The 27,651-nt window shown below is 41.2% G+C and overlaps 1 long non-coding RNA gene across 6 annotated transcripts in view; it reads left to right on the top strand.

Moving 5' to 3' along the window:
* The window catches only part of LOC104138364 (uncharacterized), a 65,354-nt gene that overhangs the window by 26,830 nt on the left and 10,873 nt on the right, over window positions 1-27,651 (top strand). For 2 of the 6 annotated variants that reach the window (XR_011142944.1, XR_011142947.1), the window contains one exon: window positions 1,402-2,305. The exons of 1 other annotated variant lie outside the window; for it this stretch is intronic. This is a non-coding gene — a long non-coding RNA (uncharacterized lncRNA). Of the gene's footprint in view, window positions 1-1,401; window positions 2,306-11,956; window positions 14,064-26,319; window positions 26,418-27,651 lie in introns of those variants that run through there. 3 more of the 6 variants (XR_011142945.1, XR_011142950.1, XR_011142948.1) reach the window with 3 other exon arrangements.

Here is a 27,651-nt window from a genome sequence, read left to right on the forward strand (position 1 = left end):
CTATAACTAATTTAGCTTTAAATTGATTTCAGAAGCTTTAACACGATGGTTCATGGTTCAAATCTGTATTAGGCTATAGTTGTGAGGAAAAAAAAATCAGCTGTTCTTGCGTTTGATATTTTAAGTGCTTTTTAGCGATATTCAACATATAGACAAACAATGTTACTTCCCAAGCTACTGTGGAAAATCACCAGCAATAATATGGCTAGAGACAACTGTAAACATGTGAAATAAAAAAAGCTGGACATTTTCTAAATAAGCCTGTAAGGTCCTAGCCTTTGCTCTTCATCACCTGCCTTTCAAAAGGATGCATAGATATGCTATGAAGTGTAAATTTATATACATAGTAAAATTCAAAAATAGGCAATAGTTACATGCAAAAATAGCACTTCTCCTTTAAGAATGAATAGCTAAGGGTTACTGTACCACATCACATGCTCACAGTGTTGCTAACTCCAATGAGGATAGCTGTGGGAGTAGAGGGATATGAAACCAAGTCCCATTTTTGTTTGCTTCTTCTAATGTAGCTACTTCTTAGAAGGGCGAGCAAAAGGCTCTTTATTCCTGCAAAACTTGTGGCATTATCCTCTAACCTTCATGAGGGTGGGGAGTCTAATACCTGACTACTCCTACAAGAACCTTTGCACAGCTGCTCCCAGCTCAAACTGCCTGGGGCTGTTCTCCCAAGGAGTCAGTGCAAACCAAGACACTCCTCAACGGAACACTATAATTATGCTGACCCCCAAAAGAATGTAAAGGGTTATTACTGCAGGAAATCTGAGAATAGCTCCTCTTTCTTAGAAAGGGAGGCATAGAGTTTAGGGGGAAAATAACAAGGTTTGGTCCTGTTCCCATTGAAGTTTCTTGAAATGCATAAAACTAAATTAGGGAATATGAAAAAAGTCTGACAAAAACTGACACTTGTAATTATAGTCTCTATTCAGCTGTCAGAATCCAGTGGATCTAGTGACAAGATGGAAAGATGACAGATCAGCTCCTACTACTGTCCTGTGTAGGTGCCTTTACGGTGCTAAAATGCATGTTAAAAAACATATACTTAGTCATCTGCACAAGTATTGAAGTTTTTCACATATGCCCAGACGCATAGAGATTTGTATCTCAATTGCAGCGGTCCTTAAGAGAGAGACACAATGTAAATCCCTAAAGCAAGTCAGACATAACGCAAAAATGATTAATTATTGAGCCAAAAAAAAAAAAATCTCATTGTGGCCATCTGTGAATAAAAGGAGGGGGGAGTTTTATCACTGGCAATACAAAATTCACAATTGGAACGTCTAATGAGTTTTTTTTTTTTATTAATCGAATGAATAATTGATTTCACAATTGCTGAAATGACTGTTTGACATTATTTTGGGGGGTTGTTTTGTTTTGCAATGACAGAGATTTTTATGGGAGAAACACATGGAATCACAGCCGAAAATCTCACACTGCAGAGCTAATGTCTTCAGTCTCACATTAGGCCAGGACTGGCCACCTACTAAGGAATATCATTACAATGAGTGCAGCATCCCCTGGAAGGGCATCAGTCCCTTTCACTGACTGCAGGTATGGTAACGCAGGTTTCTTTTGGCCTTTTCCTATGGTGAGTACTCATCTACTCAACAGAGCTCCCCTCTAATGAGAAGCCACACCATTTCTGAGACACATACGTGTACTATCACGTACAGGATAATCAGTACATCTGACCACATCAACACTAATCCACTTGGTACTAGGACTAATTCAAAGCTAGCAATTTAATTACTGTGTGTAAATTCCTGCTGCATAATGGAGCTGCACCTGAGAGCAGCATAAGGTCGCAAGGAAGAGTTATTGGTACCCCTCAAAGCATCTTTACTGCCAAGTGCCTGCTTGCTTTGGAGGAGGCTCTCCTTTGGGGGAGGTTCCCCTTATTGTTGGAGACCCTGAAAGAGCTTTTCTTTGTGGACGAAAGAAGATCTGCGAAAATCCATAAGGGCCAGTCTAAGGATCTTTAGTTCAGTAAAAGGCTGAAGAGCCTTTGGGAAATGGCCTGTGCCTGTCTTCTGTAGGCACTGGCAGAAGATTTTTGCCTTAACTGTGCATTGAGTGATGTGTACTAACTGTGTTTGTGGGCAAACACAGCAGAGAGCGTACTTCCCTTTTAAAGGAGGCAAGGTCAACATGGGCAGGCTGAGGGACCAGTGCTGAGTTTTAGCTCACAAAGGAAAATGTCTCATCTCCACTGTTCACACACAGACAGTTAACATGCATTACATACATCACAGCTGAGTATTTAGCCTGTGGTAAGCACATTTTTAGCAGCAAAAGGAAAGCAAGAAAGTGAAAAGTGACAGAAATGATTCTTCAATTTAATATTTTGATCTGCGTATCTTCCCTGCATGTGAATTCATGTACCTTCAGGGGATCCATTTTCTTTCACCTTCATAGCCATGTTGAGATCCATAGGGTAATATAGGGTCTCACTGCACACACACCTTGCCTGGATGAACTCTTCTCGTGTGGCTGCTGGGAGGTTTTTGAAGCTGTGAGCCTATAAAAAAAAAATAGGTGGGTCTGGTTTCCCCAGTCATCATGTTTAGAATTGCACATACCATGATGATGAAGCATTGTAAATCATGAGTCTGCCAGCATTCACTGATAAACCGGTCATGCAAAGGGCTCTTTGGAGGAGGAATTCAGCAGAAGGCACTTTACATCTGTCAGAAATAATTCAAGGGTGTGGAGTGACTCATTGGGAACTGCATGAATAATCAAGACTTCAGTAAGACAAAGCCATGAACTTTTGTCTGGCACATCAGTGGGGAGCATGGAGTTGTATTCTGGGGACTGATGCTAGCAAAAACATCAGAAGGCGAGTTTTTTTTCTCAATAAAACGGACTGGCCACTTTTAAAGTGCAGTTTTATGTAGGCCAGTATAGCGTGGATATAAGAGTGCAAAGCTTAGTGTAGAAAATAAAACTGAGGAAACAGGAAAGCCTTGCACTGGTGTGTAGTCAGAAGAATTTCTGCTGTAATCAGACAAGTGATACCACATCTCAAGGTGTGTCAGCTTCCTAAATCAAAACAGTATTGCAATGAATCAACAAAAAAAATCCACAACCTCAAAGCAAGTATGGGTTGGGATCTGTCCCAGAGAAAAAAAACTTTCCCACTACTAGACCATTCCCTAAATCCATCCCTTCTCTCAGGAAGGCTTGTAGAGTACCTATCATTCATCAGGATTGCAAACTTTCACGTGGGTGACAACATGGGCTTGTCTGCCAACACAGCCAGCCTCTGGTTCCTGCTGTCGATCTTCGTTTCTCTTCCCAGGCGTTTCTTCTAAATGAAACTTTTTTGCCAAGGTTCTGAGATGAATCTGTCAGCAGCTTCTTTACCTCCTGGTTTAGGGTGGACTCACACTGAACCACAGCGTTTTCCCAGTGTCATTCAGGATTCGTTTCAGTGTCATTGTATCTTAACCCCCCTGATTATCCTAATCAGCTTTGTCATTTTAAGGATGTTTTTATTTATCATAAACAAAGTTCTCCAACCATATGCCTCCCACCTGTCATGATCCTCACCTCTCACTGGAAGTGCTGAGCAGGGCCTATGTTTGCAGAAAGGTGACTAGAAGAAAATGAGGGTAATTAATTGGCTGAACATCTTTCCTACCCAGAACGTGGCGACACCTTCTCTACCATACAAAATCTAACAAACTTTTCTTGAGATATCACTTCTTAGATCTTTCCAGAACAGCATAGTGTTTGCATTTTAATCCTAATATGTTGAGTAAGCAGCTAAGAAGTCTAACTAATGGAAAGAATAAACAGCACTGAGAAGCAGTTGATGCCAGATAAACCTTAAAAATAAAAGATTTCAACTAAAATCAAGGCCTAAAATTTGAGATGAGAACAGAAAAATGGGAAATGAGATCAGCCTAAGCTGTATGTTTTAATATTAGTCAAGGACTCAGATCTTTCCATTGTCCCAGTAAGAAGCAAACAGATTTGTGTTTCAAAGTAGTGATAGATTAACTATTTCCTTTGCCCTTGGCCAAGACTAGAAAGTTGCCAACCACTACTGGTTCCCACTTGCTGTATGGAAATAAGGAGCTTGATTTTTTTTTTCCAGACTGCAAATCAAGCAGTGATAGGAGTTATGCATACCTGAGGTTTTGATTTTCTGCACTGCACAAGAAGAACAAGGAGAAGGGGGAAAGATGAGATCATTTTTCAGCTGGTCTGTGCCAAGGTCCAGACTCAAAATATCCTCCAAGGTCATGTGTTCTGACCTCAGGTTTTGTTCCATCAGACCTAGTAAATACTGCATCAACTGGAAGACAGAGCTGTCTCTGTCAGAGAAATTTAGAGGGCTTGAAAGATTAACAGCGTTTGGAAACTGGAGATTTAGTAAACACAGGAGATTAGGAAAAGCTTTATAAACTGAGAAAAAGCTGGGAGAAAGCTTGCAAATTTTGGTCACAGATCTGAGAACAAACAAAAATGTATTTAGTGAAGGTTGTTATGCGTGTAGTAAGGTCAAAAGGTTGTCACTACAAATATTTCCAGCACTTTTTTTTTTAAAGCAAGTTGTAAAATACTTCCAAAAAGTACTGATTAAGCTATAGGATAATGTACCCTTTATCTGTTCTTGCAAAGACAGGATCACTTGGCTTTCAAGACTGTGGGCTAAATCCATCATGACTGTAACTCAGCACTCATAACTCAGAGGATTACTTTGTCCCACATGAATAAGTAAGACAGAGAATGTGAGCTCTGAGAATGCAAATATATGAACAAAGCATGTCTTAGAGCAGGGTGAGGAATGCAGATGAGTGTATTGGAAGGTGGGGCAGGTACATGTGAGCTGTTTAATAACTGTGTTGAAGAAATCCTGATGATACAGAGGTGAAGGAGTCCAAGAACTGGAGGAAAAACCATGCTTTGAAATGAACTGAAGGACTGATCTGCAGCCATAGCAGCTGGTGGAGATTATTAGCATGGAAATGCTATGTTTAGTACAGCTAATGAATCTCACATGCTAACAAAAAACATATACCTGTCTTGTTACTATCTTAATTTACAAAGACTTTACAATGCTTTGCACAGCCATACTGTTTTTCATTGGAGACTCTTCACCGGTCAGGGCACTTTACAGCTGTAACTAACAGCACCTTTACAAGGCCTCTCTGAAACGGACATTCTTGTCATGCACTTACAAGTGAGGCAGCAAAATTAGGGGGTTAATTTTGAGGAATTCAATTGATTCTTATGGAAACTGGATAAAACTGAGAAATCGGATGGATGAAATGAGACAAAACATTATTTAGCATTCTTAAGGCTGAAATATGAAAAGCTGAAGTTCTTCAACTTGGAACACAGGTAGTCTGTCAGATTGCAAGTCAAAGCTATGGCAGGATCTCAACCTACCTTTTCAGCCCCGTGACTTAGTTGGCAGGTCTCTGTTTCCTCATTGTACTCGCTTCTGTTGTAGAATACCAAAGGGACCTGCATAATCCATACATGAACAACTGCTCCACCTGCTCGCATTGCTTAGCTGCAAAAATGACTTTGCAGTATTAGTGGTCAACATTGTACTAAAATTGCTTTCCTCCCAACAATTCAGTACCATTCACCTTATTTGCTTCATTTGCTTTTATAGTTCCTCTTGGTGGTCCCATGTTGCCATGAAGCGTTATGCCACATTCCTGAGAACACAGTCACAATGCTGAGGTGAACATGTTGGCTGTAATCAGGGCTTGGTACCCGGGAAACAAAAGTCTTCCTTGGCTATAAAATCAATCATACGCATAAGTGGTCTTTCCAAATGCCTGGCAATTGTCCCAAGTCATCACCTGCTTTTCCCTTAGCCAGAAGGAGTGATAAAGATTACACAGCTGGCAAGTCAACAGCTGTTGGTTTGGCTCCGCTGTCTGGCTAGCCATACATGATTATACCTGCTACCAACAAACGCTTCTCAAGTATTCCAGGCAAGAGACATGCCAGTTCCATCTCATTTACCCTTCGAAGATCTTTCATCCCAAAGGACTGGCTAGGTGATCATCATATTTTTTCTGCATGGTTACTTAAGCTGTTTACTACACAGATAGGATTTTTGGTTCCTGAAAAAAAAAGAGCCGGCTCCAGTCACTGAAAGCAGACTTCTTCAGTGGTTACGCTTAATGCCTGCAGACTTTGGCCCTTATTTTTGGGTCTGTGTTGTCCTTTACCCAGGCCTGCTGATGTACAGGGATTGAAAATCCCGCACCAACAGCCACTTGGGGGTCTGTTTCCTCCCCACAAGTACCCAGAGTTGCTGTAAGCAACTGCTCTGCGCTGCCAAGCATGGTGGGAAGTGGGCACATCAGGAGAAAGGGAAAGCATACGCTGTACTCTGTTTTGGGTTAATGTAACAGGAGGGTTTTCTGTTGGCAACATAATAGATGGGCCAAATATTAGCATTGTCATTTAAGAAAAAGGGCTGCGCTGGTATAGTCATCTGTGTTTTAATGTCTGGTGATTGTGAAAGCTAAGGAATGCCCTCCTGTCCACAGTAAGAAGCTATCCCTGACTCATATCCTTCAGTAAATGTGCAAGGAAGCAATGCAAAGGAGTTTCTTATCCTATGCATGTTAAGAACAAAGTTTCTTGGGAATAAGTGAAGGCTCCAGAGAGAGTCATGTTATTTGCCTTATGAACTCTTTTGCGCACATGGAAAGCTGGTATAACACACCAGAAGGACAGCATGTTAGTCATTGCATGGCTGAAGCTTTGTTCAGTATTGGAAACAGAAGTCAAGTCCTATGGCCCCTAATTTGGTGTTTGATCACAAGACTTCCCATCTTCATCTAACTGAAGATGCTTGCTCATCACTTTTAAAAAAGATGCTCTTCTAATCCTTTTTCTTCACATGTGAGAGGCACTACAAAGAAACTCCGTTTTTTTTGTATGTTACATGTCAGTGCAGTTTGCTATGAGAATGAAGCAAACTAACAACCCAGTGATGTATTCTAGCAAAGTCCAAAGTTAATTTACTGTTGCAGCCAAAGTTATAGGAGAATGTTTTTTGGTTTTTTTTCTGCTGGGATATACAATATACAGTGATTACAAAATCTGTTATACTGCTTTGGAAAAAAAGGGTTATAGTAACTGGTTTAAACTTGGCTACTTGGCCTCACCAGCTTTGCCCATTGCAGAGAGTATAACGATTTTTATTACAGTGTATGGGATCCAGGTGACACACTCACATCTGACAGCAGATTAAACTGACGTGAGTGATGCTGTAGCCATCTCCAGTTTCCTGCCCTGACTCTCCTGGATGTTGGTAACCCTGGAGGGGAAATGCTAAACAGGACTTCTAGCAGCTCCCAACCCACTGCAGTTTACAGCCCAGCACATTAAAGATAACTAGCACTTACTTCAGTGTATTGCAGTAGTAAGAGCTGATTGTGAAATAATGTGGAAGGACCTAGCAAAACTGAGTAACAGCAAATTATATTTGAGGTAGATAGCTGTAAAGTGACGTAACTGGGAAAAACGATAGCTTCATCTATAAAAATGGGCTCTGAGCTGACCATTACCAAGTAGGAATGAGTCTTTGGACTTGTGCTAGATAGCATGAAAACATCAGCTCAGTGTTCAGCAGTGGTCAAAAAAGGCAAATCAAACTAGGGCAATTATTAAGACACCAAATGGACCCCCAAATAGAGCATGTACTTAGAATATGGTACAAATCCATGGTTCAGCCGCACAGTGAACACTGTGTGCAGTTCTGATCACCTCATCTCCAACAGATATATTAGACCTGGAAAAGATTCAGAGAAAGACAACAATGATGATCACAGCCATAGGACAGGTTTCATATGGAGGACAACTGAACAGGCCTGGAAAACAGGTGACATGGTAGAGGGAGGGGATTACAGAAGGCTACAAAATGATGAGCAGTGTAGAGAGGGTGGATAATGGTGCTTACAAAGAGCTAAGGATTGTTAAGAGCCAGGTTGAAAGCCATGGAACTCCTCACAAAGGGTGTTTGCAAAAAACATGCAAAAATGTCTCAGGGATTCAAGGGGAGAATGGACAAGTTCATGGAAGAGAGCCAGTGGGGATTACCAAACAGACAGATTACAATCGGCTCAGAAAATCCTCTCAACTGAAAATAGTCAAAGGCTGGGAGATTTTGGGGCGGGGGGGGGAGGGGGGACAGAAGATATGTTTGCCCTTTTCCTACTATTCTGTTGGCATCTGCTTACAGCGAAGTTGGGAGCCAGAACACTGGAGTAACAGGAGCCTTGGTCTGATCCAGTATGGTTTTTGTTACCTAGTGCACCAGACTATGAAGTATGGCTTTTCAGAGGCTGCTGCATGTCCTGTTCATCTGTCCTTGCTTTAGGGTGAGCAACCTCCAGGACAGTAATGTGGAAGGTGGCGTGTGGTGGTAAGAGCTTTGGGCATGCAATTCAATTCACTGCTGCATGGGAATCAGCATCAACTGTGCCATGATAGATTTACTAAGGAACTGAATACTATCCCTCCCCTCACAAGAGTCAATATGATCAGCCCTGCCTCTGCCTGTACATCTTCAGTACAGGAATTTGGCCTGCAGCAGTCTGGCATCCCACCTCCAGGCTCCAGGCTCTATAATTATAGAAAAGTCAGGAAAGAAAAGATTGATCTCTGGAAGGGACCCGGCAGGCATCAGGCAATATAAAATGTCTCTGGGCTGGGTTCAAAGTATGCCTGAAGTGGGAAGGAGCAGATTAGACTATCCAGCTATTCACCACATTGTTGAGATAGCTACAATTGCTACCCCAAGATCAAACTTATGAGAAATACACAGCCATTGAAACATACTCAGTCTCTAGCGCTTCTGCCTGTGGAAACCTAGCTGGTGTAAAGCAGTCCTCTGCGTTCTTTAAGTCAGAATGCAGGAAATGGTAGGGGTTCAAGGAAGTGAGAGGACTATAGCAAGAATATCTGGTAAGAGCAAGATATCTCCTTGACACGTAATGAAAGATTCAGGTAGTCTACCTTTTCCACCACAGGTGTTTTTTTCTAATTTTTTGTTGCTGTTTCCCTTCTGTTAATTGTTGCTCCTCAGTGAAGAGTCTGCACAAGCGTTTCAAAACCTTTTCTGAAAGATGGATGTGGTGTTATGGATATTTAGAGCCATTGCTCTGAGTGATCACTAACACTCATGAATGTAAGAGTCTGTATAAACCAAGAAGAGAAACAAATCTGCTTTCATGCACTGACTGTAACGTCATGGGTCTCTAGTCTCAGGAGTAACGTCATAAAAAGATGCTCTGTTGAACAGCATTCTTATTTAAGTAGTGACTCTTTTAGCACATTGGCTTCATTTATGCATGTTCACTGAACGTTACCGTCTTCTGGTGTTCAGCATGTTTGTCATTATATTTCACAAAGTTATAATTAGGGATTCAATGATCCTGTAATGGTACAGGTTTTAGTAGATGATAAAATCAAAGAGTATTTGTTCTCTTGTGTGGTGCAATGTTACACAAAGCTCTGCCGAAAGCTTCGTTAGTGTGTAAAGGGAACAACAGCTATTGAAAAATAGTCTTCTGATTAAATTAAGTACAAATAATTGTCTCTGCTTACATATTGGTTTGGAAATCCACTGATTCCTAGTCAGATGTAAAATTAAGTGGTTTAGAAGTTGTGAAGTAAACCCTTACATTTCAGATGTGAGTCATCTTTCTGGATTAAGTTTACCAGAGAGGCAATGTGGTTTCACAGACTATTTTTCCCTATAGCCTTAGGTCACATTGGCTTCTCTTCAAGTCATAAGCAGCAAGATAACAGGCATGCGAAAGCTCAGAGCTGTGAACTGTAATCTACGCAATACAGACCAGTACAGCTCTGCACTGATCTGAAACTGTCCCAGACCTGTTGGGATAACCTATAGTTTTTCACAGATGCAAGGGCTGCCCTGACTGAAGACCATGATAAACTCTGATCATTCAGATAAGTTGTGCCAATCTTTTATCTGTATACATCTCTCCAGTACATATTTCTCAGCCCTCTGGAAAATTCACTTTTATTTCTGTAGTTTTATTTTGCATACTATCTTCTTATTATTTGAATTTATAAAATGCTTTTTCACTTCTCTCTCTATTCTTTCCTAAGCTATTTCAATTGTAATTCTGTAATTACTCTAGAAAATTCTGTAAAAATTCTTTAAAAATTCCCTACAAAACAGCTTTTTATACAGTATATTTTAAAGAGTAGTCTTAAGAGCATCTTTTACAAATAAAAAAAAAAACTTGACGCTGACAGAATTCTGCACTGTAAATGCAAGGCAATAAACCGGTATAGGCTGAATTTTGGGCAAGTTCAGACTTCACTTGCAATGGCACAGTTAGTCCTCATTTATGTACGAGCCAAACTATCTTTAAATTCCTTTTATTTCTCTTCTCCAAGCATGCAATCAGAGAGCAGAAATAGTATTGCATGGCCAGTCAAAAAAACCCCAAACAGCAAGGAACAAAATCCAAACAAATCATTCCTAAGCAAAATGATCATTAGCAAGATATCACAAAAGAGAAGAGTTATTCTCTTTGCCCTGTTTTTCAGAGATCCCAGGTGCTCGTAATTGCAGTTCAGCATAATTGAAATTACAGATGCTTGACCTTTCTAGTCCCAAAAATCAGAGTGAGGAGTTCCTAAAATGATTTCAAATGCATTTATGAGCACTGCCCTGACGTGTGTTGCAGGACCTCACACCCTGGAGAGCACCCCCAGTTCCCCAGGTGATTAGAATACCTTGCTCAGCTGTATTTGACCTCTGTCCTCTCCCCAGTTCTCTTGCTCATTTCACTGCTCTGTTTTCCACTCCTACATCTGCAGAGGTTAAGAAAGTGGTTATTATATTCTCTCATCAAGTAGACTAGTCAAAGTAAAGTGCTCTGGCCAGTTGTATTCTAGGCTATCGCCAGATTGCTTGGTGAGTGTTTCCACAAGGCTCTGCTTTGGATCCTTGGGCTACGCCTTCTGTGGTGCTAGTTTATTGATAAAAGCAGTACAGGTCCCAGCCTTTTCAGTGAGAGCTGGAGTGAAGCTTTCTATTCGCACAGGGCCTGTACAGTACATACCGGTGAGATCTCACAGCAGCCCCAACAGCAATATGCTGCCCCTCCTATCTTGAGTTACCATGGAAACAGAAGTCTCTGCAAAGAGTCGCTGCATTGACTGAAGTGCCTGGGAGAGAGCTCGATTGGGCTGTGTGAGCTATGCAGAGACACGAAAGGAGTGGTAGGGGGTCAAGGAGAGGTGAGAGGCAAGGGAGGGAGTTGTGGGGAAACAGAGCTGGGTGCATGTGCGGCAGGCATCTCTGGCCCTCTCTTCTGCTGAGTGGGAATGAATGCTCAGACTGGGTATTTAACTCTTTGCTGCAAAGATGCAATACTGGCGGTGCTTTGACTCCAGCTTCTCAGGTGACTTTTCCTGCCAGTCGCTGTCTCATGACACCTTCTGATCTAGCACGGAACTCCACTGCAGACGGATGGAGAGACTTTCAGGGGAGATGGTCCTCTAGATCTGACTGAATGGGTAAATGGAGGCAACTGTCTGTCACTGTTACTTAAACTCTGCGGTCTAGACAGGCTAGCATTTACTTATGCAGAACTGTTCCTCTCCTCCTCCTCAGGAACTTGCTGGAGAGGGTCTGGGAAGGGAAAGTGGGGGCTGCAGATCACCTGTACTTGCTCAGCTTTCCAGCTGTCTTCAGCAGTCATTTCTAGCTTATGTCCTATGACACCAGAGGAATTCACTAAAAGAGCTAGTGAGACACTTACCTTCCACAGACAGCATCCTTGTCCAACTGTTGCTTTTGCCTCGAGCTGACTCTGCTCATAAACACAAATGTCAATCAATAGCAAATCTTCAGCTGAGCTTTTTCCTCAAGACTGGCTGTCCCTAATTTCTTTGCACAATGTCTTTATGCTTGTAGAACTGTGCCAGATTCTACAAATGCCACCCAGGTACATTCACCAGCTGTCTGCCTCTAAACATTTAATTGCTATCTGCAAAGTCTTGTGAAGTGCAATGATGAGATGATAAATTGAGATGATACTAGAGAAGACCAATGAGGAGAAACATTTAGGTAAGAAGAGTTTCAGAAGGAAGGGGAAAAGCTGCTGGAAGGGCTGGCAGATGGGTCTGACTGAAGAGATGAAGTGTCTGCTTTCATCTGGGGGCCACACTGTGAGGAAGACCTTTGACATTTATAAATCTGGTCAGTGCTGCTGTGAAGAAAGAAGCAAAAGGACGTGGTGCCTGCCTAGCTGGAGTGTGTGTGGAGAGGGGAGCCACAGAGATGGAGGAAGGGTTAGCTGAGGCTACCCAGATTATAAGCCTGGGCTGATGATGAAGCTGTCAGTTCCGAAATTAGTAGTTGCTGCCCACAAGGTGAAACTGTTTTGTACAGAGTAATTCAAGGAGCTTCTTGGAAAGCAGTATTGCTATTACTTGCTCAGAAGAGGTACTGTGGAGATAGTGTCTTTCCCAGCAACTTCCCCTTCACCATCAGCAGGACTTTGGTACCAGGGAAAAGGGGAAACTGGGAGCTAAACGTACATTTCTCATGGGGCAGTACCCAAGGAAATCTGAAAGCAATTATTGATGCAAATAGAATAAAGAGGAAGAAAAAGTGATGAAAATGTGACTGACTATCATGAATATTAAGACAATTTTTCTAGATGTTCAAAATCTCAAGCAGAAGGGCCATAATGATGGGGGGAAAGTGAATGTAGCTTAGAATTAGTAGTTATCTTCTAAAAAAGCCAGCCTAATAATAATTGAAGAGAAAGTCATAAGTAACAAATAGCAGAAAGGGTTAGTTGATAGTAATGAATATAAATCAGAAGCCAGCAGTTTCAAAGACTTGGTAAGGAAGGCAAAATGACAGAAGGAACAATCTCTGTCCAAGACAATGGAGGCAAATAAAAATTTCCAAGTACATTAGGATCAATCAAAGCAATAATATTGGTCCATTACTAGGTGGAGATGATACAACTGTAAAACAATTGTGCAGAAAAGGCAGATAAGTTCAATAAATATTCCAGCATCACAACTGGGAAGAAGCTAACTGATGAATCCATAGTTTAGAAATGATGAAACAATTTCCATCCCATCATCCGAAGGAGGATGCTAAAACAGCAGCTACTAAAGCAAGAAATTTCTAACCAGGATGTTGTGATAAATTGCCTGCATGAGTTTTGAAAGAGTTAGCTTAAAAATGGGAATGGTAAAAGATGATTTGATCACTACTATAGAAGGTCTTATAAGGTGTGGGGAAGAGAGATTTGATAATCTAACACAAATGCAAGATAGAGCTAGATGAGGATTTCTAACTATAAGGAAGGCACTGCCCATCTTAGCACTGCTGGAAATAAGACAGTGCAGTGACCACAAACAAACATATTAGCATACCTCGTGTATTTGGGTACAAGCTGTTTTCATCTGACTGATTACTTCTAAACCTACACTACTTCCATGTCATAATAGACAATAATAACATAACAATTTTATACATAACAGTTGATTTTAAGTTACAATAAAGCAACACACGATCAACTAAGGAAAGGCTTAGGAAGCTGGGTGTTTGTTTCACAAAAACAAAAGGACTGGAGGTGCAGGAAAGGAGAAGGGCTTGGAGCCAGGTCTCTCTATCTCAGCTGTCACTGTGCACTTTTCAACTCCCACAGACGTTAAACAGCTTCAGGTTTGTCCCCCCTGTCATGGGCTTTCATTTCTGGTTTTAAAATTTTGTCAGCAAACGTGGAAGCTCATATGCATGGGCTAAGCCCTGTTCACCTGCATAGGTCTGAAAGCTCGGGATAAACACCTGGAAGTTCATTGTTTCTTCATGTCCTTCTGCCCAGAGATTTCTTTATTTCTCTCTCATGTAGTGAGTGCTGCAGAGCTAAGCCAGTAAATCAGGCTTACCTCTCTGGGGTGTTAAATGTAAGGGTTGTCTGGAACAGGGTTAGGGTTTAACTCTGTCTGAATCACCAAGCTTTATGAGGAGACTGGACAGCAATCTAGCAGGCTCGTTAGCCTTACCTCCTGGAAACAAGGCTGAGCTGCTGCATGCCAGTACCAACTGTCTGTGCTGCACCAGTGTGTAATGGCCACTGGCCTGGTCCTCTGGATCCTACACAGTCAGGAGAAGAGTAAACGCAGTGGGTTAAGGACTGTGTAAGCCATGTTCTTGTGTCCTGGATAGGTGTCTCTAGTGGAAAAAGAGAGACCCCCTTCAGAGAAAGAAAGTGTATTATTTATAGGTCCCCCACAAAGTATTACAGATTCTCAACACTGAGTGCGCTTATTAAGGGATAACTTTGGGGTTCAGGGCTATGTACAATCAACACTGTGATCTAAGGGGAAAGGGGAGTGAAAAGGACCCGTCTCCCACATTGCACTCCCAAGAGCACACCTGGCGAGCTAAGCAGTTTGGAGCTTGTACAGATAAGGACTGTCAGTAAACTTAAGTAGATATTTAGTTGTATTTGCAAAAGGATTTAAAAAAAAAGGATTGGGTTTCTCTGTCCCTCCATTCATGGGGCCTAGTCACTTGTTTGTCTTTGTCAATGTAGTATTTAAATAAATGCCTGCATTTTAAGCCCACTGGGCTCCTCAGGTGTGCATGATAGACTGACCAAACACTGTGTGGTTGGTCTGGAATAGCACAAGAAACTGAACTGCACTCTGTTCCACTACAAAGGCCCTGTACAATGCTTCCTTTTATAGGTCATACTAAGTAAAGTGTTGGAGCAGGCCCAGCTATTTGCGTCTGCTCAGCTTTATTTTGAGGTATTTAAACTTAGTAAATTGGCTTTTTTTTTTTTTTAAAGACTCCAGTAGGTTGGACGACAAACAGTCCATAAGCACAGATCAGGTGGTCATCTGTGGCAATATGTTTATTCAGAGATGTTAGCCACAGCCTTCTCTAAACATAATCAAGGCTATTTAAGTAGCTGCTCAGAATTAGCCTTCGGTTCATACAAAACACCATATATTTCCCTCATTGAGCAATAACCTGTGAGAATACAAGGGTGAAGAACCATAGGCAGCTTGCTATCGAGTTCCTCAAGGATTTTTATGATCCTGCTCCATGGATGTTTACCTTTGAAGAGTTACAAGCCTATTATAGCTTGTCATTATATTAGTTTTGAAACTAGCAGATCTATTTGGCAGTTTGACAGTTGTTAACAACCCTTAACCTCCCTGGCTTCTTGACTATATTAAGTAGACAGTTGATAGGTGAAGAAAAGCCCAATTCATGTATGTATATACATTTAACTGGTGACACAGCAGATCCTCTCAGCTCTAGTAAGCGTACACAGGTGGAGACCTAGGGATAGCTTCCTAGAGAGGAAGAATGGGACAGCATTGGCACGAAGAACAGTGGTGAAGCCAAAAGTTTGCGCTGCATTAATAGAGAGGAAAGTTTTCATATGTCCTAATGAGCACGTTCCTTTCCTTGGTACCTCCCTTCATCCTAGGACTACAGAGCTCCTTTTTGCTTTCCACCTTGCCCTCTGCTTCACCTCTTTCTCCTCCACCGTGGTGTTTCTTGCCTTCTTTCTCTTCCTCTTGACATTTACACTGGCCTCCCAGCTTTCATTCATGGTGGTGGCTGCACCTTCTCCTATTCTCATCTAGCCCCATTCATGTCCACTGTACCCCTTGTGCATCCACAGACAGGCCTGAGGTATCACTAGGATAAAAGTCTGGGGACCTTCAAAAAACAGCTTAGCACAGAGAGGATTAAGAGTGGGCAAAAGAAATCACCTTTCCAGAGGGATGACTGCTTGCTTTGAATGAAAAAAAAAGACATCTCAGATCTGGGGATTTTTTGGGGGGTGCTTTTCCATCACCAAACTATTTAGTTTTGATGACACGAACATGCCACCATACAGGAATGCTGAATTTACATTTTTCACAGAAAAAATTTCAGCCAGGAAAGTTTGTGTAGGTTTGTGTAGGAACGTGTGACTCATCAACACATGCAATAGCACATGTAAGAACTTTCCTGTGAAGTTCTGTAATGTTATTTTAGGGTATTAGATATTTTTGGATTTAAAAATAAAATTAATTGGGTGACTAAAATGATAAAGCACTGACAGGGCATAATATAAAAAGAAGTTAGGGGATTTATGTCATATGAAACAGAAGAGAAAAAAATGACATTTGAGATAATTATACTTCAGAGGAAAAAGAATTATTTTAAATGCTGAAAAGTGGGTTTGACAAGGAGGAGAGGTCTGAAACTGAAACCAGGAAAATTAGCTTAGATATTAGAAAAAAATCTTAGGTGAGAGTTGTTTAAATTATAGTCACTGGCTACTGGATGTCACATACACAGCCTGTAGTAGCAATATTCAAGCCTAGACCACAGAAAATCCTCAGAAGCTTCACACCTAGACAAAAAGCTCTTTCCAGTTCAGATAGTTTAGTCTGTTGTCCAGTGCGCCCCAAAGCCAAATTACACTCACAATACATAGTGAACAATTAAAAGGAAATCAGTGCCTTTGTGCCTCAATGAATGCTCCAACAATATGCTGAGGAAGAGAATGAAAGAAATAATATAACTCCAATTCTAGAGCTTTAAATTCTGAATAACAAAATTCTAGGGATGCTGCACTGGTATTCTCATTACAAAGATTATTATTACAAATTTAATTTAGGTTATATGAGCCACACAGACACAACCTTCCACCTGGTTCCTCAGAATACAGCTCTTCGTATTTGGATAGCGCAGTGGAAAGAAACACAGCAGAGCATTCTGCTACGTTACTCAACAGGAAAAGAAAGGGCATTTAGAAAGAGCTGGCACCATGAGAGACCTGGAAGTTTCAAGTCTGCTTCCATACAAGTTTTCTTCAACAGAACCAGTTTGTTACCCAGTGAGGAATTTGCATTATTTCTGACTACATCTTAGTACATTTGATGACATCTGCTTTGCTACATAAGTCTATCATGTATGTATCTAAGGGCCAAATTCTTACATTTACTTACAAAGCTGTAGTTGTGCAATCTACAGCAGAACAGAGTTGTTAACTGTAAATACAGGCGTAAGATTCTGTCCCCAGTGTCTGTGTGATCTGTGTAAATGTGGCAGGTTTGAGAGAGAGTGATGAAAGAGCTGGGCGCTTATACATTTTTAGTAGAAACATTGCACATACATATTTTCTACCTAAATTGAAGGGAGACTTCGGTACTCAGGGAACATAGGGCCAGTGCCAATGCATTAGATCACACTGTGGCCATCTACAGCAACTAGCTTTTTTTTCTTGTATTCATCTAGTCCTGTAATAAATATAGTTACCGTAAGTCATGAGCAGGGGAATAAGAAAACTGAAAGATGTAAAGGCTGTTCATAAACAGCCCCCTGCTCCTTCCTAAAGTGCTATTAACTATGTCATAATGTAACATTAAGCAGGATACTCAGTGCCAGTGTCCAGGATTACAGATAACATGCTTAGAACACTGAAAAACAAAGAAACATTTCTAAGAAGAAAATGGGCCACCAAAAAAGTGTGAGCCACTGAGAAACCCTCTTTGTGTTTCATGTCTCCTCCTGCTCTCTAGGAATAACAGTGTAAATATACACTCCAGTCTGCTAAGGCAAAATCCAGATCATTTTCGCTGTGAGGCTGATGATAAGGTTCTTTGTTCTACCCTTGAGAGAACTGTCAGAGCAATCAGATTTTCTTGTACCAGCTCCATGGCGAAATTTGAACACTTACGAGATCTACTAATAACATTTTTATGAAATATCGCAGGTTAAATCCTGGGGGAGGATGAAGCTCAGCTGACTTGCAAGCAGAATTACAGAGTTTCACTTACAGAGAGTAAGACCCACTGACAAGGTCTCTTCTAACAGTTATATCAGACAAAAAAACCCTGTACTCATTTTTAGGTATTTTCTCTCCATGTTATTTACATCTCTAGTATGATTTACAAATCCACATTTCATTGTTTTCCTTTCTGATAGCCAGTCCTATCTGTTATCCAGTCATTGTAACCCAGCTCGCAATAGAGGTGGATGAGGAGGATCTGTACTGCTTGAAGTTTCTCGTGATGTTTTTGACTTTACCATGCCATCCACATGGTGAGGAGAGAAGGAGCTAGACCTCAAAGATTACGTCGTCAATGTTGGTTTTCATAGTTCTCCCTTCTAGATTTCATTGCTATGCTATCTGTGTACTCCCTCTGCTATTGACTGGAGTCAACACCACACATTGTCTGCCAGGACTTAGTACTCCTGACAGCTAATGCAGGGATTTGTGCTTTGGGAATGGGGGGGGGGGGGGGGGGGGGGGGGGATGGTGGCTTGGATCCTGTCAGTGTGGTTGCTGGAGTAAAGAGTGTACTGACAAGTGCTTCACACAAATGAGACTTAAAACAAACAATGGAAGGTTAACGCCAAAAGTTTCCTCAGTATTCCACAGGAGTCTGTACTCCCCACCTTTTTTTAAGCAAGTTGCCTGCTTGTTGTTTCAATGGAAAAGTTCTTCTGCTTTTGTCCTTCCTCCTCCCCGAATAATTTCATTTGCAGAATTCCAACAAGGCTATCATACAAAAGAGATTATAAAACTTATTTATTTTCTCTATTAGGCTTAGCAGGAACAATTTTGCCTCTGTAAGGTCTCACACTGGTTTGAGTGACATTATTCTGGGTTTATGCAAGCGTCAGGTGAACAGAAATTGGCCCCAACAGGGTCTGAGTTATCAAGTTTTCCGGAATAAGAGAGGCTCATTTTCACAGCAGTGCAATTTTCTCCACAATGATATTATCTTTGTTCCTTGGTTTCTGGCAGCACAGCTACTAACACATGCTATTAGCAGATGGCATGAGACACATATGGAATTCTCTCTCATAACATTTCTTTCATTCTTCCTTTCAGATTGAAGACGTGCAAATTCAAGCTAAAAGCATACATTGACTATAAGCCCTTTTCCAAACAGGGCTATAGATAGTTAAAAAGCAAGCTCCAGTATAAACCTTTCAAATACTTCAGTTTCTCTGCCATAATTTAACTACTCAGTACATACCTTTTCAGTCAGAAATGCAGAGAATGCATTTCTGTAGAATGATACTCCTTAATGTCCTTATTTCAGCTCCTTTTCAGGATCAGCTGTTACAAGCAGCATGCGTTACAGGAAGATAGAACACTTCCACGCAGGCTCTCCAGCAAGCTGAGGCATCCATCTGCGGCCCGTAACTAACTGTAGGATTGGCAGAGCTTGGTGAACTTTAATAGACCGACATGAATGCATAGATATAAGTGTCAGGCAGACAAATTGCTAGAATGGGCACAAATTCTGGAACACTGAAGCGTGCACTTCACTCTCAGCCTCCAAAAGGAGGAGTCATGAGCCTGACGAATGCCACATCATTCCATTTTTATGCAACTGTCTGAGCTTGGGCAAAACAGGTCCTCAAGTGGGGCCGCAGTCAGGGAAAGTCTGGAAGCCATTGTTCTAACAATTCACGTAGGTGTTCTTCTGAATAACCATTTACTTCTTATCTGAATGTCTTATCTAGGAAAAGAGAAGTCTCTCTGAAAAATCATCTTCTCACTCAAAATTCTTCTTTTATTTCTAATGTATTATGATTGATTTTTTTTTTCTTTGCATTCCTAAATTGAGGCAAATCCTGCTCAGAGTTCCTCCTGAACTTGATGGAAAACAAACACTGATGAAAGATCACAGCTTTTGGAAGCCTCAGACTTCAGAGCTTGCATGAGCGTTTATTTTATCTGCTCTTTTTTTTCCCAAAGGACATTTTTGTTTCAAGCCTCTGAAAATAGAGCTGCATCTGAAAACCAGCAGATCCAAAGTTCCAAAATTCTGTGGAAACACGAGTCTAACACTTTGGATCCAAATTTAAACTTTGCATGTTGACCCCATATAACACCAAGAGAAACAATCTTATAACATGTCAACAAGAAAGGCGCAATAGTTTCAGGCTTTCAAGATAGCTGCACTCAGATAACATACTCCTCAGTTAACCATGTCTCTGCCTATCTACCACTACTTTAAATACTTCTGTTTATGAGATCAGTCTACTGAATAGTAGGGGATAACAAAGTTTCTTTTTAATACATATGGACAGTGACAGAGCAATATTTTCTCAAGATGCCCCTCCAATTTGCAAAAGATAATTCATTTCCCCCCCTGATAATTCATTACTTATGTTCTTGTTACTAACTACCATTAACTGAGAGGCTAGATTGGGAATATAAATATTTTCTTAGACCAAAATTCAGCCAGACCAGTCGACAGCTTCAAAGATCCACAAGAAGTCTTCTTACCAGCTGGGAAAGACTTTGGAAGCACAAATGATTTTGAGGGTGTTTGTTCTGAGTTTCAGGTAGTCCTCAAAGACTGCAGTACACTGTGTAGTGTGTTTTCACAGGAACTGACTCTTCAAGCCTAGTGGTCCCTCATTTGTATAGGGAACACTCAGTGTGGATATGACCCTCATTCCAGGACTGACACTAAAGAAGTAGATGAAAATTATCCATAAACGCAAAAACAATTTTGCTCTTTTACCATGCAAAACATGTTGCCAAGGGCTGTACCAAGGCCAACAATTATTCAGGGGATAATTGCACCAATTATTAATAGATTGAAATAAAACTTCAGACTTGGCCATATCATGCTGGTCAAGTAAAGAAATAGATAGGTTTAGCCTACTTTGTAAGTCCCTTGTCTGAGTTGCTCTAAGCTTTGCAGGAGAACTCTGCACAGAATGAATTTGCACACAGAGCAATTGGATCTTTTGCAAGATTGGTGACATGGGCACAGAAAATTGGAATCAGGGAAGTGACTTGTGATTTTAACCCTCCAAACACTTCTGGGCCCAGCACAGAGACTGAGCATTGCAACTGTGAACTTACGGACCTACTCCTGTCTAATGGAGCATATCACAACAGCTGTGGATCTAAGAACAGTGCTGAGATCCAAGAAATCAGGAGGGGAGCCTCCTAGACTTGTCACTAGGAGGTGCCTTGAAGAGGGAACAGCTTACTCCCAATATCCCAAAGAGGTATTATTCAGTCATGAACTGCCTCCTGGAGGTGAGTGTTTGACCCTACAAGCAACGTCCTTTTATCTACTAACTCATTGGTTAGAGCACTTAGTTAGGAAGCAGAGATCTAGTCAAACCTCTGTCTTAAAAGACTCAAATCCCACATCTTGTCCACTTTTAGAGTGCCTTAACCCTAAAATGAGTGGATGTCCTGTCTGTGATTTCCCTTGTGCTGGGTACCACAGCCCTGTATGGAGCAGCACTGCCGCCCAGTAAGCAGCTTCACAGGCAAGTCCTCTAACAACCACACTGCAGAGCTACTGCGTCTTGCTTCTGTCTCTGGCTCCATGGATAGCTGAGTACTCTGCGCAAAGTGGACAGTGTCAGCAGGTTTGACTGGAATATCCTTCTCCTGGTACCTTATAGACTAGCCCTTCTCAAAAGCGCAAGACCTTTCAGGCAGAGGAGAAACTTGACCCCAGGTTTTCCTATGTTCTGGTGAGTGCCCTAACCACTAGGTTAATAAATGAAAGCGTGCCCCACTGCTGTATACCTGCAGTACCAGGTTGGCTCACTCCAGGAATGTCTATTGTCTTGGCCCCAGCAGGGACACGCAAAAAGAACCAAGAGTGCATCTCAACAGGAACAAGGCTGAGCCATGCACTACTGCTCCGTGACAGAGGCATAGGTCCTGACACGTGCTGAACCCCCACAGGAGCCTTACTGACAGACACTGGACTCATAGGACACCTTCAGATTTAGGCAGTAGTCCTCATTTTGGATTTAGACACCTATCTGCAGTTCTGGGTGCCAATGCCAACTTTGAAGTGTTAGTTCACTCTTCATTAGTAAAACATAATAAAAGAGAAAGAAACACCTCAGACCATAGAAGGGTATGATGAAAACCTTTACCCTTGTGAACCTTCCCATTATCAGAGGACTTGTTAGGCAGAACAGGATACGATGCCCCAAGGCCTTTGAGGGTTACTGCTGTTATATAAAGAAAGACTGAAAGACTGGAGTCCCCACAAATTCTGATTGCTACCTATCTAGATTTAGAATTTCAAGTTATAAGCCGCTATTTCAAATGTAAAATCCGAAATTTCTTTTATCACAAAGATATTTGCTCAAATAATTCAAAACTGTTTCAGTGGTACAATTATCACATTGACAATCTTGCATTTCTACCCTATCTCAGAGAAATTGTTCCTTTTGTTAGATTATGCAGACAGAAGGGGTAATAGCTGCTTGCTTTTATTTGTGAAAATCTTTCAATTCCTAGATTATTTAAAATAATTTTCTTCTATACAAATGTGCTTTCTATTGCACCTTGCTCCCTCATCAGACATGGAAATCAGATTCCCTAGTTTTAAGAACTCTTCAAGTTTTCAGATGTTACTGTTTCCACAAAGTACTAAAGATCCTCTCTGTGTACGAGTGCAGTGCTTTAAGAGCATCAGAATGTTGTACCTGCAAAACCTCAGTGCTGCTAGCAGTTTGGAGCAAAGAGGCAGCGTATAAACTATTACTTTGTGCCTCTGCCAGTATTGAACTACTGAAGTCATAATTTTGTGCGCACCTGGTTCTACCTGCCACTGAAGAGAGTGTGTGGTAGAAGCATTTTTGTGCCAGCTGTGGAATTTATTTCCTTAAAAAATATTTCCTTAAAGCCTAATATGGATTACAGTCCCAGATAGCTCATGCACTTTGTTCTGGTGTCAAGGAATGGGCACTGGACAGACCTAAAACTACTGCAGAATGGGCATGGCCAGACACTGAAGTGAAAACTGATGGCAGGATAGTCAAATGATCTCCTGTGTTCAATGAAATTAAGGGCAGAAGGAAAGAAAAGCAGCAAGGGGAAAATAGGATTTTTGTTATATTTTTATTATATTTAGAAAAAAAATACTCCATATGGCTAAACCAGCTCAGTATGATGCATTCTACAATCCCTACCTAATTCTATGAAGCAGTTTATAGAGTGCTATTGATGCCTCAGATCTTTCTTATGTTACTTTCTTTCCCTCAAAGCTAAAAAGCTACTTCAAGGTAGCTACATTTGCCCTTTGCTTCCCTTGAAGCAAACACAATCAGTAAAATTCCGAGACATATTTCCCTCTCCTTCCTGAAGTTTCACTTCTCACTTGCCCTCCTCCATATAATCAAATCCCTTCTCACACATGGGTGAACCTAGGAGATCATTTAGAATGGAAATCACTTGAACCAGTTCAGCAAACACGAGGTAATTATGCCTTGGAGGCATTCTGGAAGGTCAAATATTTGTGGGTAATTTTTCCAGCTCCTTTTTTTGTTTAAATGAAAGCTCCCTGAAATTGGCTTTGTAAAAGTCTCTAATTCACTTGCCCAGTGAATGTACCAGCCCCATATTCTTGGGTGATTTCCTTCTACTTTTTCTTTTCAAGAGTTTCTTTTGGGTTTGACTGCCCTTCAGACTGAGCGTGGACTCTGCTTAACTTCATCTTTGTTTTCAGGTTATTTTGTTGGTAAGTTTTCTTTTGCAATATTTACCCTTTCATACAAAAATTCATGCAGCAGAGCACCTCTTCCTTAATGAATCAAACATGTCTATGTCCAAACAGCTGGGCTGGCACATCTTGAGAGATCCCAGCCTGCTGATGTAAAGGCATGACCTCATGGCAGTGCTTTGGTGCTGTGTAGCTAAGATTCCCACATTCAAAAGTCACACATTTTTACAAAGTTGTTATACTTCACTGTTGCCCTGAGAATGGTTGAGATTTTCAAATATACTTTTCAATAGATTTTACACTTCTAAGTCACTGACTTCTAAGTCAAGCTTTTGGAAAAAAGGCTTGCTTTACATCTGCAGCATGATATAAGAACAATGTAAAAAAAGTCTCTCTCTCAAACATAGACACAGGCACACAAAAAAACACACCCACGCCCCCACACCCACCCAACCACCAAGCAGTCAGATGGACAGCAGACCTTCTGAAGTCTGGCAGCTTGTTGTTGCTTTCTGTGTGTTTTCTCCTGTGTCTAGTTTTATAGGTGTGTTCACATTACAATCTTTCCTTTCAGGCACTATAAATTTGGGTCTGTCACCTCTAACAAACCAATAAACTTTGTGAGAATAAGTAAGAAATCAAAACATTGATTGAAATGAACTGACAGGTGTCAGTCACAAGCCACAGATGGTCACAGAGTCCCAATTTTTATACAAAATCAGACTAAGAACACAAAACAAATTTAAAGAAGCGTCTTTTTCTTCTTAAATGAGTTCTGTTTCCACTATAGAAGCATAGAAATTTGTGTAATATTAAGAAGAGAAACACAGAGGGACTTTGCTAGACAAAATTTTAGAAGGGATTTTAATTTAATAAACTGGAAAAAACAACTCGCAATTGAGAATCGAACAATGCCACTTACGCTGTAAATTCATTAAAGCAAAGGCCTTTTTAAATTGCAAAACCTAACACAATAAGGTCCTGGCTTGTCCTCTCAGGAATGCAATACTGATAAATAATAATGCATGAAGTATCCAGTACCAAATTCTTTACTGTTGCTCCACATCCTATAAATATTATGCAGGGTTTGCACTACACAAGACTCCTTTCCTGCACACACTTACGAATGTGCCCAAGTATTTCCACACTCTGGACACCAGTCATTATACAGACCAAATTATGATTAAAGTCATGGACTAAAACACGTCCAGATGCATGTGAATGGGCAAGTATATGCTGAAGTGGGCTCATTTTTTTACTAAGGAAAATATGAATACTGAAAAATATATTTGCAAAAGTAATTTCCATTTAATAGGAGTGAATTTACTGCTACTCCCCAGGGCAGCTGTATAAGGGAGCTCTTCGGCTACTGCAGGTCATCAGAGAACAGCTGACATCCTGACCCTGTACCAGCTAACACTCAGGGAGAATTGAGCTCCTGGTACACCAGAGCTCCACTTTCTGTTCCGTTCTAAAGCATATCTTGGCACAGATCTTGTTTTTTTTCCCTTTAGCCTCCATCTCAGATGAGTGCAGACTCTGGGTGGAGAAGTGGGACCTTCCAACTGACTCCTTCCCTCTGCTTGTGTAGAAAGGCCGGATAGGCAATTATCCTCCAGCTGTGTTTGCTGCCATAGCAGAGTCCAGGTCCTCCTGGTAAGAAAAACCTTAGTCCATTCAGCTCTGAGCTACTGCTTCAGACTGAGATATCTCACACCTTGTGGTCAGCTCTAGTCAGAGAATTTTAGCACTATATGTAAAATATATAGCACCTGGAAACTCTTTCTTTAACCCAGTTAAAGGTTTAGTGACAGCTGGTCTAAGGTCATACAAACTCCTGTGCTGGAGAGAGGAAGAGAGAGCTTTTGCAAGAATTAACAAAAAAAAGAAGCCATCTAAACACCCTGACAAAAAGAAAAGGAAAGCAGTCAGAATTCCCTCAGCACAGCATATTTGGATAAAAGTGATTCTGCGCTCTTCAGCCCAGATGCTGTTTACTTCATTGATAGCTTGTACAAAAGCCCTTCTAAAGCTTTATTCTAAAGGAATGAAGTGTCCAGCAAGGACTGATAGTGATCAGGAGTGATTAAGTACCCGTCGGTATGTGCTTCCAGGGAAAGTGGAATGGAAAATGCTGGGAAAAATTCCCTAGTCGGTACAGCAAGGGCAGAGCACAGTAATTGCTAGCTTAGCGAGAGAAAATGAAACAGTAGGTTTAAGGCTGAAAGAAATCTGCTTTTCAGTGGCAACATGTTATTGCCTGAGAATTAAACTACTCATTTCACAATGCTTCTTTGGGGGGATGCTGCTGAGTGAAACTTTGAAGAACAAGATATGTTGACAGCTCTCCTGTGAAGCTTCACAAGGCTTTCTGTGTACTCCAGAAGACTAATGCCGGCTATGTGTGTATGTGGCTAAGTGCTGAACAAAGGTTACTCACTATCATCTGAATCTATTGCCAAGATATTACTGCTCTTTACGTGCCCAGAGTCATTAAGTATATCTTATCAGATATACTGGGCAAAGTAGTCACCTTCTGTACACCTGATCAAATCTAGAAAAACAACATTTATTCACTACAGTTGCTCCAGATATGAGTTGAAGACAAGCCTTATTGCTTATCAGGGCATTAGGATGCTTGCTAAACATATTTATTGCTTTTGGAGTAGCTGTCAGAGGCATAATGATTTGAAATGCTCAAAGATGGCTTTTGGGGGCTTATATTAAATAAGAACAGGTCAGGATAAAGTGTAATAATGCATCTCCTTTTGCCTGTGGCCTTAGATTCCTGGGATCTACTGGTTATTTCTATTACCTCCACAAACAGTAACTTTTGCAAGTTGTCATTGCACAAGAATCTGTACCTCTGTTTGGAAAACTGGGGCGATGTTCCACAAGTCAAGATGATGAAAATTACTCTTCTGTATCAAGCTTCTCTGGACAACACAAACTCCTCGAGGCCTTAGACATTGTTGAAGACATAAGAACATAAAAAATTCTCTGAGATTCATCCAGCCCAGCATACCTGTCATTAGCAGTTCCTCGGGGGAAGACAACTGAAGTAGTTGTTGCGGACTGTATCACTTTTAACCACATTATTGCTGACTCTTTTAAAGATTTTCAGGAGCGGCATCATACCTCAAAAACCTTTCCAGTCTTCTGGAAAGCATTCACTATTCCCAACATTTTGCAAATAATAGAAGAACAGAATCAATAATTACACCAATGCAGTTCCCACCAGGTTGTTTGGTAAGAAAGCTTGACATTTATCAGTAGATCTATGGATAACCTCTGAAGGCTTTTAAAAGGCTTAGTTACATCTGCAGCCGTCCGTTCCTCAGGCATCAGTTCTGATTTACACAGTGGGGATGCACATCACAGTTAGCTGAGTAGTGCCAACTTCAAGTTCTTTTAGAACACTTGAGCTGAAAACTCATAGTTCTGAAGGTTTTTTATTCAACTTACTAATTTGCTGCTCTTTGGCTGACTGCTGAGCGGAGACAGGTCCTCATGCTGACCCTGTAAAGAATGGTTCTCCTGAGGAAAGGTCCTCAAGTGTCTCTGCAGTGAACACAGACACATGGCAATTTTCTGCTGTCTTCCCCAAATGTTCCTTTTGCATTTCAGTCATCAGCTGGATTGTTTTGCAATGCACGTTGTTAAGAAGCTACCTAGACATGGAATGTCTTTGGGTTGATAACAGCAGTGGGCATCAGTTCAAGGAACTTTTTGAGAAACTCAGTTTATAACATTTAAGGCACTGGGTAGTCCAGAGTAAGGGGAGCACTGAAGAAAGATGGCCATTGGTAGCAGTAGGGTAGCTCGAGGAACATATACTGAACTGAACCCTCCTCTTTTGTCCTTGACGTTCAGCTTGTCACACACTGCTGCTGCCAGCTTCCCTCCTCCTCTTGCTTTTGCTGCCTAGGTCTGGCAGGGATCACAGTTAAAATGAACGTTTGGAGGCTACACAGAAACTTTTCTGTAGCTGCAGGTAGAATCACCAGCCTTGTCTTGAGGTCAGTGGGATGTGAAAATCCTAGCTGAGCGAGATATGTGTGAGACAGGGTTTCCCCTTGTGTGACAGCAGCACAAGATGCAGCACACTTGCCAGCC

This window comes from Struthio camelus, chromosome 9, assembly GCF_040807025.1.
Source record: "Struthio camelus isolate bStrCam1 chromosome 9, bStrCam1.hap1, whole genome shotgun sequence".
Lineage (NCBI taxonomy): Eukaryota > Metazoa > Chordata > Aves > Struthioniformes > Struthionidae > Struthio > Struthio camelus.